A 20,126-nucleotide genomic window follows, 5' to 3' on the forward strand; every position below is an offset into this window, starting at 1 on the left:
TATAAAATTTATTTTAAAAAGTCAACATACCAAATTATGCATATTTATAAGAGACTATTTGGTACTTTGATAATGTACTCTATACATTGTAGAATGTTCAAATCAGGGTGAGCAGGTCTGGCTCCTCTCTTTGTGGAAAAATAGTCAGATTCCTTTCTTCTAGCTTTAAAAAGAATATTCAGTGCAGCACTGTTATCTGCTCACCCTACTGTGTAATGAAAACCCAGAACTTATTTCTCTGATCTGACTGTAACTTTGTACTTTTGTTTTCCAAGCATCATTTATTGAAGAGATTATCCTTTCTCCACTTAGCATGTTCTTAGCACCTGTTTGAAGACCAGTTAGCTGGAGATGTGTGGATTTAATTCCAGGTTCTCTGTTCTGGTCCATTGTCCTTGATGTATGTTTTTATGCTTATGTCATGCTGTTTTGATTTCTACAGCTTTGTAGCATATTTTAAAGTGAGTGGAATGCCTCTTTGCTTTTTTTTTCCCCTCAAAATGGCTTTGGCTAGCTAGTTTTTGTTATTGTTTTGTTTGTGGTTTCATATGGAGTTTAGTATTATTTTTGCTTTGTTGGGTTCATCTTCCCAGAAGATGGGCATTTCAGTTCAGGGTCTCTACCATTTCACAGATAGGAAAATAGAGTATCTCTTCCCTGACTGAAACTCACTGAATCCCAGGAGGCCGTTTAATGAGCCCTGATCAAACTGTGTTTTCACATCCACACTCCTCCCTGTGGTCAGAGGTGTGACGTACCCTGACTATTCTGCTTGGGGTAGACGCATGGAGGAAGCTCTTGTAGACCAAGCTGTCCCCTGACTTGGGTCTGTAATATTCAGTAAGTGGCAGCCATATGGAGTAGCAATAATAAAATGTAGTACAGAAAATGAAGACAAATGATTACTTTCCTTTACATTTTTATTCCATGCGTGGTTAGGAGAGACCTGTTGCTGGCTTTGCATCACAGTCCTATTCTCTGTCTGCCAGCTTAGAGGATTAAGAAGCCAAGTCCTGCCCTTGATAAAATTCAGTGTCCAAATCTGGCTTGTCCACACTCATGTGGACTCACACTCTTCTTTCTCCTGCCTACTCTTGTTTGACTAACTAAACGTGAAGTCCCACAAAAGTGGACATTGCAATTTCTGTTTCCCTTTGTGTGTTTATCTTTAATCATATCAGCTCCAAGTGTTTATGGAGTGCTTTGAAAAAATATACATGAACAAATGAATGAGTGAGCAAACTACCAAACAGCAGCCCTACTGCAAAATTAAACACTGTCAAAATTTTCTGTGAAAGCAACTCACTAAAAATAATTGAACATCCAGTTCTGAAAATAAGTCTTCTAGCCAACCTAGGTATTCATGGATGGCTGATTGGATAAATAAGATGTGGTATATGTGCATAATAGAATGTTATTTGCCCATAACAAGAATGAAATCTTGTCATTTGTGGCCAAATGGATAGAACTGGGAGAAAGAATGTTAATGAAATAAGCCAGACATGGAGAGAAGTATGTACTTCCTTATATGTGGAGGATTAAAGAGGTGATCTTAAAGTAGAAGCCAATAGAATGGGACTTGCTGGAGGCTAGGAAGGGCAGAGATGGAGTTTGTGCATAGGTTCCCAAGCCCAGTTATATAGGAGGAGTAGGTTCCATAGCACATTGGGTGGCTGCAGTTCATGATGACCTACTATGTGTTTCATGAAGGGGAGGAGAGGAGCTCAAAGCCTCCAAGCATGAAAATGTGATAAGGAAATGAACACAGCCACTACCTGGCTCCATGAATATGCATTACAACAATGTCCTGAAATATCACATTGTGTCTCATAAATAGGAATGATTATTAAATGTTTATTAAAAAGGAAGCGTAGAACTCCTAAGCCTCCTAAGCTAGGTGGAAATACTGTACACTTCCTGGATGCCCAGGGTATACACATCAATGTTTGGCAACCTCCTGAAGAAACAGAAGATTTAGCCTCTGAGAATGTTCCGATTAAATCACTTTTTAAAAAACTGACTTCTTTATTGCTTCCAAAGTCAGCTATTTCAACATTTCTTGGTTAAAAAAAAATTAATTTATTCTTTTGTACATTGATGTTGAGCTCTTTTTACTAATCCTACATGTAAAAATCTAGCTTGAAAGGACAGCACGGAAATCAATGCATTTACAAAAGTGTTCGCCAGCAAGGGGACATTGATACAATGTGTGTGATGAGCCAAGTTCCAGGGCCACAAGCAAAGGAACAGATTAATTCCTGGGCAATCAATTCTGAAATGTTTCCTGAAAGAAGTACATTTTGAGTCATATTTTAAAGGAAGTTAGGGCCTTGCATTTAAGTGGGGCCAGGAAACTGGGAAAAGGAATTATCTAGTCACAGGCATGAATTTTAAAGCCAGACAGATCCGGTCCCTGGGAGGATATATTACCTCTGAGATTAATGAGGGGCAGAGTGGAGGGGTGTGGGATCTGATGGGGAAAACTGGGTGGGAGGTTGCTCCAGGAGGCCACCTCCTTTGTGGCTGTGTCCAGAAGCAGGATTGGTGGGGAAGGTCAGCCCAAGAGAGGGCATGAGAAGCTGGGGTCAGAGTCACTGGGCTTTGGTTAACTCTTAGGCAGAGATAATCACTGAAGTGGCTCGGAGAGACTGTAGCTGCCAAAGGCTGCACACTGCATGGGGATGTGGGAGGACTGAAGGCAGTGTCAAGTGTTGATCTAGATTTACCAAGGTGAACACAGAGAGAAAGAAATGTGAGAAACAGAGATGGAGAGAGACAAAGACAGAGAGCTCAGAGAGAGGGAGAAAGAGAAAGTCCATGTCTAGTGGTCAGGAGAGTATAGGTTAGGCTTCAGTAACAAGCAATCCCTACTTCTCTGTGGTTGGACAATGGTTTCCACCTTGCTTGTAGTCAGAGATCAGAGTCAGTCAGGGATCTAGGCCTCCCGGTGTGGCATCTTCATACATGTGGCCACCATCAGCAAGACAACACAAGAGGAACTTAGAGAACTTCATGATCTGGCCCCTAAAACTTTGGCCAGCAAATGGCACACATCTCTCCTTGTGCTACGGTTTGGATGCAATCCCCAAGTCCATATGTTGGAAACAGAAAGCCCCATGTTAAAGGTCCTTGGAATGGGGCCTTGGGAAGATCATTAGGGTTGGATCAGGCCATGAGAGTGCTGCTCCCCTAAGGGCATCACGGCTTTATCTGTAGAGGAAGAGAAACCCAAGCTAGCAGGCTCACTCTATCATACCATGTGACCCTTTGCCATGCTGTAATGCAGCTTGAAGCCTTCATCATATGCAGGAGCCCTGCCACGCTCTTGGATGAGTAGCTTCCAGAACTGTAGGCAAAACGAACCTCTGTTCTTTATAAATGACCCAGTCTGTGGTATCCAATTACAATAACGACAACAACAAAACCCAAAGACACTCTTGCTGGCATTTCATTGGATAGAACAAATCAAATGGTCATACCTACCTTTAAAGGGTGTGTGTGGGTGTGTAAGTGGGGATGTCAGCCTGTCATGGATAAAGGGAGAGATTTAGTGGACAGTTTACCAAAGTGATGCATGTGTGGAGACCACTACGAAGCAGCTCTGAGCAAGATTTAAATCAACCGATTGGCTTTGTGTGTGTACCTATGAGTCTGTCCAAGGCCTAGACCCTCTGCTGGAGATGGGCAGCGGACTCATAATAAGTGAACCTCTATTGGTCACTGGTCTTGGCTGAGACCTGCAGTGGCTTGTGTTGCTGGGATGCCTCAAAGGACAGGATAAGGTCATGGCTGAGGACCCCCGAGTCCCACCCCAGTTAACCAAGGGCTGTGGCTGCAGGTGTTTCACTGCTGTGGGGCAAGTCAACCTGGAGACTTTCTCCTAAGATACTTCTCCTGAATTAACTTGGAAAAGTCCTTGAACCACTCCCATGTCCCTGCTTGGTTTCCCATGTTTTCCACTCTAATCCCCTTCTTGTTTGAAAACCAAATAAACACAGGCCACCCAGAGAAACTCCTGGTCTAAGCCCCCAGAGGATCTTAAATTCTGCTAGAGGGTTTTGATCCTCCTGGAGCCCTAAAAATCATACTACTTGTCTTATTTATTTAAGTGTTCACCATCAACTCCTTTGGGAAGCTGCGGGCCTGATTGGTTGGCAATAATGTATGGTGACTGCATACACCTCCTAAAATGTTGCTCATGCTGGGGATTTAGCTCAATGGCGTAAGTGCCTGTCTGGCAAGTGCAAGGTCCTGAGTTCGATTCCTGATACAAATAAAGAATGTTGCTCATGATAATTTGAAAGACTTCATGCTCACAGATTGTTTTCTGACTGTCTCCTTTTATTTGAATTTTTAATAGGACACACATCAAATTCTCAAGCTTAACACTTGAGGTTTTTAAATTTAATTGTCATCTGGATAAATGGTAATGAACCAGAAACTATGATAAGTGAAGAAGACCTGCTCTTTGTTCTCTGATGAGTCATCTTTGTTGAGTAAAGGGCCATGTTACAATTGAATAGTCTCTGAGGGGCACAGGTGTCAGACTGAGAGGCTGATGGACGAGGTCATACCAAGACCTGCAAGGGAACGGCCTGAACAGAGGCACCTTGGCTTTCACTAGGCTGGGGCAGGCTCCCAGCCAGGGCATGGCAGATGCCAGGGAAAGGACATCTGCCCCATAGAGCCCCCCACCTCGGTGCAGGCAAACAGCACCTCCTGGGGAGTGGGCTCTGAGGGCAGACTGTGGGGGCTCTTGCAGATTCTGTTTTGGCATAAAGCACTTAGAGCTGTGAAGAGCTGTCCCTGTCTGTTTATCTGCCCCAAGATTAATGAAATGTCCCATTCTTTAGGGGTTAAAGATTAGACTGGAGCACAATGACTTGGAATGGTAATATGCAATGGGCATTTGGGGACAGGATGAACATGATGTCACCAGAGCCTGCATGGGACTTGTTCATCTGTCCATCAAAAATGTACTGAGCACCTTCCATGGGCTGGCTGCTGTTGTAGGCAGCTGAGACGGAACGGTAGATAAGACAGAGGTGACGGCTGTGGGAAAGTACTGCTCCTGTCCCCCTGATGGGATGAATCCCCGGGGAATGCCCTATGCTCAGCCTCTTCCAGGAAGTGCTGCATCTCTCAAGATCATGGTCCATCTACAGAGGATCCCACATCCAGACACTGGCTAATGAAAGCAGCAAGGGTATAGCCCGTGTGTCCTGGTTCAGGACACCTGTGCAGAGAGAGCCCACCTACAGGACTGTCCTGGGCTTGCTGAGGTTTCCCCTGAGCTGCACTATGAGCTGGCTCCTCCTTCTTCCCAGTTCTACTTCCTTTCCTCCCCTTTCCTGCTGTATCCTTGTCTCCCTTCCCCTCCCAGGGCATCTCTCCTGAGTGTGCTCACTATCAACCCTTATACTTGTCTTGGAGATTTCCTTGCTGACAGCGCAACCCAGCCCAGTTGCAGCCCCTCCACCTGGAGCTTAGAGGCCAGTGGGTAAGGCAGACACTACACAAGTCAACGAACCAGAAAATGTCAGGCTGTGATAAGCATCATGAGGAGAGCAAAGTGGGTTCCAGGATGATGTTCAGGGGAAGATAATATGGGGCAGAGTCACAGGGGGTGGGCTTTAGAATATGAAATCTGAGAAAGGACCCAATGAAAGAACCCTCTCTACTGAGGTAGACAGAAAAGTTCCGAGGTGAAAATAGGTTTAATTAATGTGAGAAGAGGAAGAAGAGCCCCTTGGTTAGAGTGCTGTGAGCAGGGGGAAGACAGCAGGAGTTCAGTGACATGGGGAGACAGACCATGAATGCCATGGTCATCTGGGCAGGTACTGTGAACTTTATTTTAAGGGCAATGAGAGATAGGGAGCCTCTGGTCTCTATAGGGGCTTTCTGTGATTTAGACTAAGACATGTCTACTCAAGTACAAAAATCAATGACTACCTTAATCCATAATTTGGACAACCATGTATAGCTTCCCTACTCTGCATGGCGGAAATGGCTCAGTGGGCACGGGGCAGCAGGAGAGGACAGCGGAGTTAGGAAGAGCACAAGCCCTGGAGGTTGACCAGCGGCCTCCCATCTGGTTTACCCAGACAAAGATTCCATCATTCCAAGCGCTGTTAAAATCAGTGACTAGACAGATGCTTCCCATTAAGAACCAGGCAAAGCCCCTGTGATGAGGATGTGCCCCCTTGATTCATCCTGGTTATTCCAACCTGCTCCCTGGACGTGTGGCCCACGTGGGGCCAACAGGGTGCCCCACCTCCCCACACACGGCTCTGTGAGTCCCAGGTGTCTATCACAGCTGGGGCAGGCAGTGTTTCTGCGGATTCTTAGCTCCCTATCTTTAGGTAATTCACTTCATGCCCTGTATCAGTTAGGAACTGAGTTAGGCACCAGTACAGAGATTCAGCAAAAGCTGCTTAAACAAAATAAGGATTTGCTGACCTCTCACATAAGGGAATCTGGACATATGAAGCAGAACGACAGAGGAATTTTGGGTCTTCAACAATTATAGATCCAGAGAACAAAAACAAAACAAAAGCAAAGCAAGCAAACAAACACACAAACAAAAACCCAAGGAGCCCTCCTAGCTAGTAAGAGAGGCAAGAGAAAGGAAAAGGGAACGCCTTGTGTGTATCCTGACCTTTTCCATTTGTCTTACTGACAATGTAGGCTCAGGTTTTATTCCTCCTAAACTGATTACATATCTTTTCTCCAATCCTGTCCTCAGACAGATATACCGCCCTTCTTAGTTAATAATCTAAATTTCTATATTTATAGCTATGTGAATAATGTTTACTCTGGCTCCAAACGTGAAAGTTTCTTTTAATCTAAAGCTTTTGGTTTTTCCTAGATTTTTGACCAGCCTTTTTCCCTCCACACTATCTATTACTATTGTAAATTTCCCCCTCCTCTCGCCCCAGCTTTCTGAGTCTCTATCATGCCGGGTACTTTCTTTCTTTCCTCCTTTCTTTCTGTTTCCCCTAGGACCTTCTCTCCAGAGTCGGTCACACAACCTCTGCCTTTGTCGGTTGGAGGCATTGTTTCCTGGGTTCTCCATCTTCTTTCTTGGTTTGTTGGAACTTGTCTTTGCTCATATTTTTCTCCTGGATTATTCCTACATCAGCAACTGAAGAGGTACTGATCTAAGCATGAGACACCCTGAGATAAATGAAACTCAATCTGTGTCCCAAAGGCATTCACAGCCTTGAGATAGGGGCAGATCTGTAGGAAGGTAAGAGATAATTCTTCATATGCACTTGACAATACTGAATAATACATGAGAGGAAGCACTTAGCTACAATATGGGACTGCGTGTGGAGAGGAGAAATGAAATACGTTTGTGGGATCAAGGAAGGCTTCATAGTAGATGACACCAACTTTTGAAAGAAGGCTGTTTTCACAGGGGGAAGTGAAGGGAGGAAATTCCAGGCAGAGGTAACAGGGTAGGCCAATGTTTGGGATGTGAAAGACAAAGCCAGTTAAGGAATGGTGAATTCAGCAAATCTAAATCCCACCGGATGCCATAGCCCAAAGGTACAGGACCTAGTATGTTCTCCAGGAACCAGACAGCCCATTCACAAATTGATAAACATGTCTTATTTGCAAATATGTGGCCTAAGCAGATGTGTGAGCATGGACAGCACATTTCCAGACCAAAACATTTCCACCCAAGAGTCCAGGCCTCTGCAGTTCTGGCTGTGGAGTTTCAGTCCTGAGGTGTACACAGGAGGTCAGACCTAGCGATCTCTCAGTAATGGACTGCTTGAGTTTTCTCAAGAGGCTAAAAAGCTTTATTAGAATGCACTAAAGAATAATTGGTTTAGTTAATTAAGGTACAAAATCTTTGGTGTTCCTATGGTGCTATGAAATATTAGGACTCAAAACAATTTACAACTTCTCTACTAGTCCAAATCTCTACTGCCTTAAAACGCTAAACCATTTCTTACTTAGATGCATAGTTTGCCTTCCTTCAAAAGGCAGGGCCGACCAATGCCGTAGAGGATAAAGACCCCTCCTGCTTTTCTACCTTTCCTGATTATTGGTTTGTTCCATATTTGCAATATTCCTCAGTGCGTCAAAGGGGACTGGGGCAGACATAACCTCACCTCATAGACTCCTTCTGGCTCCACATCACAAGTCTCCTGAGTATTTTTACATTGTTATTGCTTGAAACATATTTAAAATATCTTTCCTCCATAAATACATGTGTGAATGGCTTCCCTGTCTCCTCGCAATATCCACTTTATAGGAAGGAAGTAGCCAATTGGACAACTGTTTTATGGAGAAGTTCATACTTTAAAAAATAGCCATGCCCATTAATATTAGAATACAGAATAAGGCACTTCATACTTACTCTCCTTTTAAATTATTTTTCCTTTATCAATCAAGGTATTTCAATGATTTTAACATAGGAGCTCTTTAGAAAAAAAGAATCAGAGAAGAAAATGGTCAGTTAAATTGGCTGGAGGACTTATCAAAGGAGAAGCGTGAGTCATGAGGTAGGGTGGGTAGTATAACGCTAATAATGTTTTGAAATACACATTTAAAACCAAGTTCATACATTTTGCTCTGAAAATTTTTAAGTATTGAGTTTATCCATTTTTCCAGCTGATATTGAATGAGCACTTGGTTAGCTGCTGGGGATTTGCTGGACAGGAGAACAGATGACCGAGGAGGCTATGCGCTTAGGGAACTTACTAGAAGAGAATTCCTTCAAACCTTCATGGCTGCATGGTGTGATTGTGCCTGGGAGAGCCAGTGCCCTCCTCCCTCTTCTTTTCCCTCCTCCCTTGTCCTTGCATTTGAGAGCTGAGCTTCTGCTCCCAATTACATCATCTTCAAATTCAGTACGGGGACCATTGGCAGGGAAGGGCGAATGGTCACTTCTAAAGCACTGGAGCCCTGAGCCCAGCAAGCTAAAGAGCACAGCACATGGGCCAGGCAACAGGTCATGTTTTGGGTGGTAGAGAGGAGAAGAGAAGGTGTATTTGGTAACCCGGGAACTGGTGCTGGCAAAGGAGAGTTAGAGAGGACTTTCAGTTATTATGGTTCCTTAAGATCTGTATGGATTGCAAGAAATCCCCCAGGATTTGCCTTTGTGAAGATCCTAGAGATGCTGAAGATGTAGTACAAGGACTGGATGAAAAGGTGATTTGTGGTTTCCAAATGACGGTAGAATTATCAACATGCATGCCTCGGAGGTCTCGCTTTGATAGATCACCTTCCCGGCACGCCTTTGATCCCAATGATATAAGTGTGGCAAAAGGGACATTATGCTTATGATCATCATCACTATAGCCGGAGAAGCAGGTCATGGTCCACCACATTCTGTATCCAGAGGAAGGCAATGCTCTGAATCACACAGCAGGAGCCAAGGATGGAAGCCAAGATCAGCGTCTCCTCTATGATCAAAGGTCTGTGTCTCTTTGTAAATCAATATCAGGTTCCCTCAGAAGACGTAGGGCTAGTTCTATAAAAAGGATCGAGATCCTAATCCAGGTCAACGTCAAGATCTAGGTCTCTTTCACAACCAAGCACCTGGTCAAAGTCTAGATCTCTATCTCTAAAAAGAAGTCCATGCAAGTGCAAGTTCTGGAAGAATGGCCTGAAGTCCTCAAGTTAATCCTTTAGGGAAAAATTATTTTGTTTCTGTGATTTTTAGGGATTTGTGATGTCTGCGAAGTGTAACTTAGAGAGGATATTTCAACCATCTAATCAAAATGGATCTGGAATATGACTATAATTTCATGGCAGTAAAATAATATAAATTTTTGTTGAATGTACTAACATCTTATGATTTGAAAATGTGGGGTTTTATTTGACACATTTAAATAAAGTGTTTCTGATTAAAAAAATCAGTAAGTTATACTATCATAAAAAAGACTTTCTGCTTGGGCCGGGGATTTAACTCAATGGCATAAGCACCTGCCTGGAAAGTGTGAGGTCATGAGTTGGATCCCTGGTACAAAAAAACAAAACAAAAAATATACCTCCTTAAAAAAAGACTTTCTGGTCACTGGAAAAATGCAAATGATTTTCCTTCATTCAGCCCACCATTCTATGGTTTTCTGTGACATAAGGACTCTACCAATCCCACTAAGAATTCTTGTTGCTTCTGGAAGAATGCCAACTGTACAAGGTTTCCATTCCAAGTTCCGTGTAAACCCAACGTCATTCTGGAGTTTTGTATGTGTGTGTATGTTGTACTTACATATATGTAGATATATAGCATGTATATGTAAATTTACATATTTACCTGTACATATGTATGTATACATGTTGTTATGGTTTGTGTTTGGATTCCCCTGCAAAGTGTCATGCAGTCATGGGGGCAGGCTTCTAGAATCTGTGATTGATTCGTGGTCCACTGCTGATGGGTGTCAGTGCTACAGCCACCCGAGGGTAGGTAGCCTACATACAATAGAAATGACAGAGTCTTCTCTCTCCTCCCTTTTTGTTCTTACTGCATTTGTTGTTTTTTGCTGCCTTGAACTGTTACCCCCTGCCATGTGCCACTCTGCTTTGGAGTCAGCTGAGTATGGACTAAAACCTCTACAAACTGTGAGCTAAATAAACCTTTTCTCCTTTAACTTGGGTGTTAGGTATTTTGCTCCAGCAATGAGAAAAAAGTAACTAAGATGTGTGTATTATGTGTGTATACAGCATATTACAGATATGCTGTATATACCTAAAAAAATTCAACTTAAAGGGAGTGAAGATTTATTTTGGCCCAGAGTTTGAGCTCTTGGTAGATCTGCCCTATTGCTTTGGGCTTATAGTGAAGCAAAATATTATCATGGGGAGAACGTGGGAAAGCAAAGTCACTCCCCTCCAGGCATCTGGGAAGCACAGAGAGTGTGCAGAGAGCAGGGAGGGATCCCGGGATGCCTTCATAGGCACGTGTTCCCAGTGCCCTAGCTCCCTCCCACTAGGCCCCAGCTCCTAAACTTGCCACCACCTCCCAGCACCACCATCAGATAAGGACATTGAAGATCCAAACCATCACAGTATGTGTGTAGTACATGTTTATGCTGTTTTCTTTACACTAGAAAGAAAGCAATGTTGACAAAGAAATTAAAACATAAAGTGTTTATGACTCTGGATGGCACTGTACAGTTTAGTGAATGAAAGGCATTTCCTGATGATCCAAGCAGGGTACCCTGGTATGGGTTCATGTCTAAGTAGGGAAGGGACCACCCTTTGGAAGTGAGTGATACACAATTCTAGTCATAAGCCCATTTGACTTGACTTAAATCTCCATGTAGTACAAAGAAAATATCTGCAGGGTGGAGAAATCTGCCCCACCAGTCAAATTCCACACGAGGCTAAGTTCTCTTAAGTCATCATTGGCTTGTCTTCTTTTTTTTTGTAGCAGGAATTGAACTCACCACCTCATGCTTGCCGGGCAGGCTCTGTGCCACTGACTATATCCCCAGGGTTAGCAAGTCTTATTCGGCTCCTTCCCTTCTCCAGTACCTTGCATCCTGGTGGAGGTGTCTTTCAGGGAGGTGCTTCTCATCCTTAGCAGCACTTTGGAACACCCCCGAAGCTCCCAGCAATCCCCCATCAGGGTCCTACCTCATCGGATTGGCACAGGTAGAGCCCAGTGCCGGATTGTGAAATGTGATTCAATGTTGGAGACAGAAAGTGGGAACCTTTTTCCAGAGGTGGAAGCTGGTGGCGAGAAAGCAGGCAGAACTGACTGCTGAAGTTGGCTGGGCGATCCCGGGTCTAGCCTGCCGCCTCTGCAGCTGCACATCTGGCCCCGCGCACTGCACAGGCTGCCGTCATGGGGTAAGATAAGCTCCCGGGAATGTGAAGCAGGCGGCCTAATCTTTCTGGGTTCCCCTGCCAGAGCAGGAGGTCTCGAAACCGCAGGGTGGGGGCAGGATCATTTGTGGACACTAAAAAGCCAAAGGACAGGAGGACTCTGTTTTAGCAGATTAAATTATAAGAAAAATATCAGAAGCAAGAGGCACACATGGGAATATTGTTATTGGAAAGAGCATTTGGTGAAAGAATTTTTATAAATGGAAACTGCTTTGCGTTCAGCTCATATTTAAAACACAAGCACAGGGGTGGCTAGAGGGAGGCCGGCAGCTGTGCGCAGATATTTTCCTGAAGAGATGAATACCCAAGCTCATTGAGCTGTGCACGCAGGGCCCGAAGGGGCTCTGTGTGGGCCCTGTTTACTTTGGGAAGTGCCGGCTTAGCCCCGCTGAGGCCACGGAGGCCCAGCAAGCTCGATAAAACAAGGTAGCTACTGGAGAGCTATCTCTTTGCAGGGTTACATTTCCCCACAGATGCCAGAAAAATTCATCTTGGAAGCGAAGAAGCAAAATAGAGACAGACTAAGTGTACATTAGAGAAAAAGAAGTCAAGGGTCCAAAATTCCTGCCAAACTTGCACCTGAGTCTCTGGAGGGGTGGTGCGGCTCAGCCATAAACTGTGAGCACTCTCAAGGCCCTGAGTTCGATCCCCAGCGCTGCACACACATAGACCAACCATCCTCAGCAGCGGCTCTCAGGAGACTTTCCCCCGTTCTGTTGACCCCTAGCAGAACGGAGTGGACTGGTTTGGGTGTTTTAGATGGTGGGTGGTGGAAATCGGGAGATTTAGAAAGGTTTATATAATAAACAGCTTTCTTACAATAAACCATGATAGCCACGGATCACCTTTCAAATAAAATAATCTGTGAATTTCTGTGATTAGAAATGAATAAATAAATAAGCAAACAAATATACAGAAGAGATTGTATTTTCTTAAAGACAAATTCTAGATTTATGGTGAAGTAGAATTAGATAATCACCCTGTGGATCCGTAGCAGAAATGCCTTTTTAAGTACCAGAAATTGAACCCAGGACCTTCCCACTGAGTTACAACCCCCAACCCTTTAAAAGTATTTTTCTTTTTATTTTGAGGCAGGTTTTCACTAAATTCCTAAATTGCTGCGTTGCCCAGGGTAGGATTGAATTTGGGATCTTCCTGCATCAGCCTCCCAGAGTTCTGGGATTATGGGTGTGCCTCCCCATGCTTAGCTGTGATAATAACAGATCTAGACAAGAATCAGCAAGATGCTAAAGTGAGTAGCTCCCTCCGGCATCTCAAAGTGGCATCCCCTCCCTGCCCCTTCCAGTTTCCAGCAGTGACCTCACTCAGGTCTCAGCCACCACCATACCTTTGTCCTCTCCTCTGCAGTAGATGTTGGTGCCTCCTCTGTGACCATTACTTACTCTGTGTCATGCTTTCCTTTAGGGACCACCAGGTAACCAGGACCATCTGCCTACCCCTTTCTGGTGTGGCCAGTACTGGAGCTAGGCAACACTTTCTAAAAATGCAAAACCTGAATCTCTCCACAAAAACACCCTACATGCCTTACCAAACTGAGGACATTTTACTGAACAATCAGATTTCTGAGCTCTTAATAAATGATGTTACCTAAGACAGATGTTGCTGAGGACAAATTCGAGATGCAAAGCCCCTAACAAAACCAACAACCAAAAGTACTGTGTGGGTATGGATGGGATCTTGGCTACGGGCAGAGGTGTAAATGGTATTATCAGAATTACAGTTAGAAGTCCATGTCATATTAAGTATTAGTAATGTATCAATGTAAAAACCCCTGAATTTGATAATATGTAAGAGGTTTTTTTTTTTTTTGGCCAAAATGCATACTTCAGGATTCAAGAGTGTAGGACATCCAGCTAATTCAAAAAATTTCTAGAGATACTGACCTCTCTGTTTGTCTTTATGTCCCTCCATCTATCCATCCATCTATCTGTCCATTATCTATTTATCCATCCATCCATCATCTATCTGTCTGTTTGCCCCTCCCTCCATCCATCCATCCATTCATCCTCTCTGTCTCTCTGTCTCTTTGTCTCCCTGTCTCTGTCTCTCTCTCCCTCTCTCTCTGTCTGTCATCTATCTACCACCTTCCAAGGTGTATGTGAAGTAGGTAAGCCCTACGCTTGACTAAAAATCTCGTTGAGGCTGTGCTTAAAACAAATGGAGGTGTATGGTTTTGAGTTTGGTACCAAGATGCTTTTGCTGTAGTAAGGAAATGAACTATGGACAGGCTGATGCTAAGAAGTCATCTTTGGCTCATTTATGTATAGGAAGAAGTTCTAATGTGTGCTACCATAGATGAACCTTAACGACAGTGTACTAAATGAAAGAACCAGACACAAAGACCATGTATCATATAGCCTCTTTCTCTCTTTGGTTGTTCTCTATATCTGTCTCTATATCTATATCTATATCTATCTATCTATCTATCTATCTATCTATCTATCTATCTACCAGTCTATCTATTTCCCTACCTATCTCTGTCTCATTCCTGGCTATCGTTGTTCTCTGTATATCGACATATATGAGAAAGAGAGAGAGCAAGGTGGTAAAATGCTAACTGGTCACCCTTGTGAAACTTACACTGGAGATCTTTGTGCTACTCTCATAAACTGTAAGAACACATTTACTTTGTCATCATTCACCCACCTGGATTCAGCTTTCGGGTCAGTGGAAAATCCAGACAGTGACGGTTTCAGCCGGGGACGGGAGTGTCTCTTGGCTAAAATTCAGGCCTGTGTCACAGTTCTTGTGGTAATACATTGTGAAAGAAGGTTGCTCTGCTAATTTAATATTATAACATCAATGCTAGAGAAAGCAGCCTGCGGGTGGCAATTTTTTTTGTTGAATTTTAATGTTTTTCATTTTGGAATAGCTTTAATTGAATACCATAAAATTCACACATCTAAAGCACACAGCTCAGTGGTTTTTATTCCAAAATTCACTGAGTTGGGCAACCACGACCACAGTAAACTTCAGAATGCTTTCATCATCCCTAAGGAGATGCTGTGCCTGCAGCCATTGCCCTGCCTGCCCCTTGCCCCACCCAGCCCTGGCCGCCACTGCTCCACCGCCTGTCCCTTACATTGGCCTCCTCTCTATGTTTTAGATAGAATCACATTGGAGGCAATCGTTTGGGCCTGGCTTTTTACACTTAGCATATCGTCAAGGGATTCCAGATGGTGTTGTAATGAGGGGTGCATCAGAGACACATAGAGCAAGGAGACCACCTGGGCAGGCTTTTTGTGTGAGCAATAAAGCTGTTTAATTCACTAAGGTGGGCAAAGGCTGAGTCCAAAAAGAGAGTCAGCAGGAAGCCGGGTGAGAGCAACCATCTTTAAGAGGGAGCAGGTGCTCCAGGTGGTTGCCAGGCATTGGTTTGATGAGTTGCGGCCTTGGAGAGCCTGGGGATAGAGACAGCATGGTCAGGCTCCTCAGGTGGTGGCACAGATGCACTTGGGTTCCCTGGAATGGGCGGGCAGGGTAGCTGAACCCAGACTTCCTGGAACCCAGGAGCTGGGACTTTTGGTGCTGGGTAGTGGTCTTTCCCACTGGCAGACTTGCAATGACCCATCACGCCCAGCGTGAGAAGGGGTCCTTTCCAGTTTATGAAATCAGTTCCAGTGTCACAGCCTGTCCTGGTCATCTCTTTTTCTTTTATCAGCCTCAAATCTTTCTTGCTCCTATCACTCCTTTTTATCGATGAATAATATTTCATTGTATTGATAGACATGTTTTGTATATCTCTCATCCATTGATCAACTTTTGACTTTTTGACCATTATAATTAATGCTGCTCTGAATATTTGCGCCCAGAAGTTTGTGGGAACTCTTGTTTCCATTTCTTTCCAGCCTTCACCTTGGTGTAGAATTTCTGGTCACACAGCAACACTGTGTTTAGCCCTCAGAGAAACTGCTAGGCTATTTTTCTACGTGGGTACCATTTTGCATTCTCACAGCAGTACAGGAAGGCTCTAATTTTTCCACCGTCTTTTCTACAGTTGTTATCATCTGACTTGACTCTAGCCATCCTATGGGTGTGAAGTAAGCACTTCTGATTCACATTTCCTTGATGTCTACAATGTCAAGCATTTTTTTTTATATGCCATTGGCCATTTGTTTATTTTCTTTGGAAAAAACATCTACTTAGATTCTTTGTTCATTTTAAAACTAAATTATTTGGATTTTTATTTTTAAATTGTAATAATATGTTATCTTCTTAACACAAGTCCCTCATCAGGTATGTGACCCGCTAATATTTTCATCCTTTCTGAGGATTATCTTTTCACTTTTTTAATGGTAATCTCGGCAACACAAATATTTTTAATTTTGATGGTGTCTTGTTTTTTCTTTTGTTGCTTATGATTTTAAGTGTTATACCTAAAATACAGACTACAGGTTGATGTTATGGCTGTGGCTAGCCATTCCCTCAGCTGCATATGGTCACAGGTGGGGCTTTTCTGAGGATCTAGAGTGTGTGATGCTGGGATCGAGGGTATGTGATTACTATGTTAGTACATTGATTCATTTGGGTGCCCTCTACAACTCCGCTTAGGGCAGGCAGTTTGGATGGAGTATTAGGGCGGGTAGCCTGGACGGTCTATAAGGGGCAGAAAGAGGGTCTCTGCTCTCACTGGCTGCTTGCTACTTCACTGCTGTGCTGCCTTCTGCTTGCTGTGACCTGTTGCTCCTCTGTGACGCCCTCTACCAGGCCACCCTCCCTGCCTTGGAGCCAGCCAACTGTGGACTGAAATATCTACAAACTGCGAGCTAAATAAACTTCTCCTCCTTTAATTTGGGGTGTTGGGTATTTTATTTCAGCAATGAGAAAAGTAACTGAAACAGCTGAGTATCCCTAGTGTAAAAATATGAAATCCAAAGTGCTCCAAAATTCAGAACTTTTTGAGAACTGATAGGACACCACAAGTGGAAAATTTCACACCTGACTTCTTGTGTAGTCAAAAAGGCAGATGCACCAATATGCCGCCCTCTGGAAGTACAGAGGTGTGTATGAAACATAAATTCCATATGCAGACTTAGTCCATCTCCACTATTCATATTCCCCAAATCGGAAGAGCTTTGAAATCAGAAATACTTCTAGTCTGAAGGATTTCAGGTAAGGGATACTCGAACTATATAACCTTGCTGCCAAATCCTGTGTCATGAAGATTTACTCCTTTGTTTTCTTCCATAAGCTTTTTAGTTTTAGGGCTTACATTTAGGTTTTTTATTAATTTTGAGCAGGTCTTTTTGGTGTTTGTGTGCTAGAGACAGAAGCCAGGGCCTTACAGACACTAAGTCCACACCCGTTCCCTGACCACACCTCAGACCTCTGCTAATTCTTTCCATGTGGTCTAGGTGCTCTTGCATGTGTCTCTCTCTGTATCTTCGCACTACTTGTTGAAAGACAGTATTTTTCCCCATCAAACTGCTTCACCACTCCTGTCCAAAATCATTGAGAGTAGATGCATGGGTGTTCTTGGACTCCCCATTCTGTCCATCCTATTGACAGGACGGTTAAATTCCTCCAATGGTAAGACCACACTATCCTGACTGCTGTTACATAACTGGCCCACCCTTCAGTGTGGTCAGATGGCTTTCAAGTGCCATTCCTGGAGTACTAGCCCTGTCTCTCTCTGCCCATGTCCCATGTTTCTTCTTTGTAGACCACTTTCTGTGGTCTTTGTCTTGGCCGCCGTACAGCTGAGGAATGTTTCTGTTTGACCACGGGAGTGCCTTGTGGCCACCTAGAGCAGTGCTAGATTCTGGCAGAGGGCAGAGATGGGTCTTGGAGTCTACAGGATGTTTCTGTCTCTGGTGTGAGAATTCCAAAGTTGATCCCAGGTATAACAGAGCCGAGGGAGGCATGGCAAAGAGATTCCAGAAACATTCAGTAATATTTGGAAGAAAAAGAGTATGTACCCCAGGAGAGCCTTTATCTGAGTCTCTGGCCTTCTATTTTAAAGGGAGGTTGGAGCGAGAGGCAGGGAAGTGAGACCACTTGCCATCCTTGGTGCTGTGCCTTCTAACCCTTCCTTTAAACGAAAGCGTTTCCCAAAATGCTAATTTTACAGACTTGCTTCAGGACATAATGCACCCCAGAACTAGAGAGCCAACTGAGAAAGGGGAAAGACTGCTGGCTTTAAGGGAGAAGAGTGATGAGGGGAGACCCTCCCCCAAGTCTGATCTCCACCCGGAAGAGGGTTGTTCACAGAGCTCAGGTGGAAAGGATGTAGAACCAAATTCCCTCAGGAGCTGTGTGGGGACTGGATGCCCTGGTGGTAAGCATAGGTTAATCTTGCTCATGTAGGCCAAGATAGGATGGGGGGGGGCAGGAGGAGCACCTAGTGACACCCAGAAGGGCCTCTTTATTTCCTAGTCTAGAAAACAGAACTGTTTTGCAAATAGGAAGTGAAACCTAAGGCAGAGATCCATGCCAGATTGCAGCTATATGACCAGCTATATGATTGCAGCTGTGTGACTGGAGGCCTTGTCCTCAGACATAAGGCAACGCTTGAAGGACAACGATAAGAGCTGTGGAGAATGTGGTCATGCACGGGTCTGATTCAGGCTGGCCTGGGGTATCCAGAGAAGCTACACTGGGTACATCAGCCTTCTCTGCTGAGGGTCAGGGCCAGTCCTGGTTTGCAGTCCTTTAGTGGTGCATATTTGTAATGAGCAGGCGAGTCAAAGGGAATCCGAGAGTGAGCTAGAGTAAGTCCCTTCTTCATAAGGTGCAGAGAGCACACTATGACAAGCACGCTGCAGCTGTGGTACATGGAGCTTCATGTCCATAGAGAGCCTTTCCTAGTCCTCATTTTGATCTGGAAAGTTTATATTTGCAATTCTATGGAAAAGTTATTGGAACTCCAATAAGCTAATTCCAATCTACCACTTCCAGTGCAACACACGTGAGAATAAAGACACTAAGACATAATTATAGTTATGGGGGGAGGTCCTAAGTCCAGCCATGATGAAGGCTCATCAGAACAAAGGCCTCAACTCAGGGCCCAACCCGGGGTTTATTAACTCCTGAAGAAGAAAGTGGCTTGAGGATGAGTGACTGTGAGAAAGGCAGGAAATATGTGAATGCTACGAGCTGGGCTAGACAGGTGGCCTGAGATTGTCTCTGCAACACGCAGAGGGAAGGGTATACAGAAAGAGTAATCTGCATGACACAACTGCGGCAGCATCTAATGTTTTGTGGGCAGTGCTTCGGTTCTGATGTGCAAACTTCTCTGCCTGGGAAGTCACAGCCTCTTATCTTAAGGTTCCACCCAGTTGAGAGCCCTGGCTCTTCATCCCACCTGGCTCAGCCATGTTTTTGGGGAGTCATGGGGCGAGGAAACAGTGACTGTCACCTGGCTTCAAAAATTACCCATCAGTACCTCAGCCAGCCCTGTTTACATTGCTTAGAGCCACTTGAAGGGAAAAGGAAATGGCACAGCCAGCTCTGCATATCAGTACATGGAGACAGGGCCAGGTTTGGCCAAAGTGGAGATAATTGCTCTTTATTCAAGGAGTCCTCTGGGTGGCCCTCCTCATTGGTCTATTCCCAAAGTGTAATAAACAGGAATTTTTCTTTTATGCTTTCACAGTTTTTTATATAATGAATACCTGTTGATTTTTAAAAAATACAAATAAGCAAAGGGTAATGATAATTACACAGAATCCAGCCCATAAGATAGTTTTGATACAATTTTCATATCTACTCCATGACAGAAACAGCGCCCCCCCATAGTTGATGTGGTGAAATGGGGTCTTACTATATAGTAATGGAGGTCTTACTATAGTACTCTTCTGTGAGTTTTTTAAAACTCAACTCTACATGTGTAATACCTTCCGGAGTTAAACAGAATCCTTTAACAGCATTGTCTTAAGTGTTTGCATTTTAGCATTTTGCATTTTTGCAACCATGCTGACATCTCACTGCCTGGGGGTGGATGGCACATTACACTCATTGTCACAGGCAGGACAACACCTTTCTGTCCCTCCACGCCCAGCCAGAGTTGGGCTTTCTGGTAGATGCGCTCCACGCACCTCCTAACTTTTCTTGCCTAGAAAAAGGCTAACCAGGGAAAAAGTGCTCCCTGTGACTCTAACAATGAGTCCTATCTATCAAATTCCTTGTTTCTGATGGTTCCCTTAAAGGCCAATGAAATCCAGAGCTCCCCTGCCATAGATCACATGTCAGAGAATACAGTGATGTGGTCTTTAAAATATGAAATTGCAGTATAATAGCATTGTTGATAGAAGGTGAGT

The 20,126-nt window shown here is 44.0% G+C and overlaps 1 pseudogene; it reads left to right on the forward strand.

Moving 5' to 3' along the window:
• Positions 1–8,968: 8,968 nt before the first annotated feature.
• LOC100728322 (serine/arginine-rich splicing factor 7-like) lies at positions 8,969–9,640 on the forward strand (annotated as a pseudogene).
• The last annotated feature ends 10,486 nt before the right edge of the window (positions 9,641–20,126 follow it).

The sequence above is a fragment of the Cavia porcellus genome, unplaced genomic scaffold (assembly GCF_034190915.1).
Source record: "Cavia porcellus strain 051 isolate PalLab524CR breed Dunkin Hartley unplaced genomic scaffold, mCavPor4.1 scaffold_17, whole genome shotgun sequence".
Classification (NCBI taxonomy): domain Eukaryota; kingdom Metazoa; phylum Chordata; class Mammalia; order Rodentia; family Caviidae; genus Cavia; species Cavia porcellus.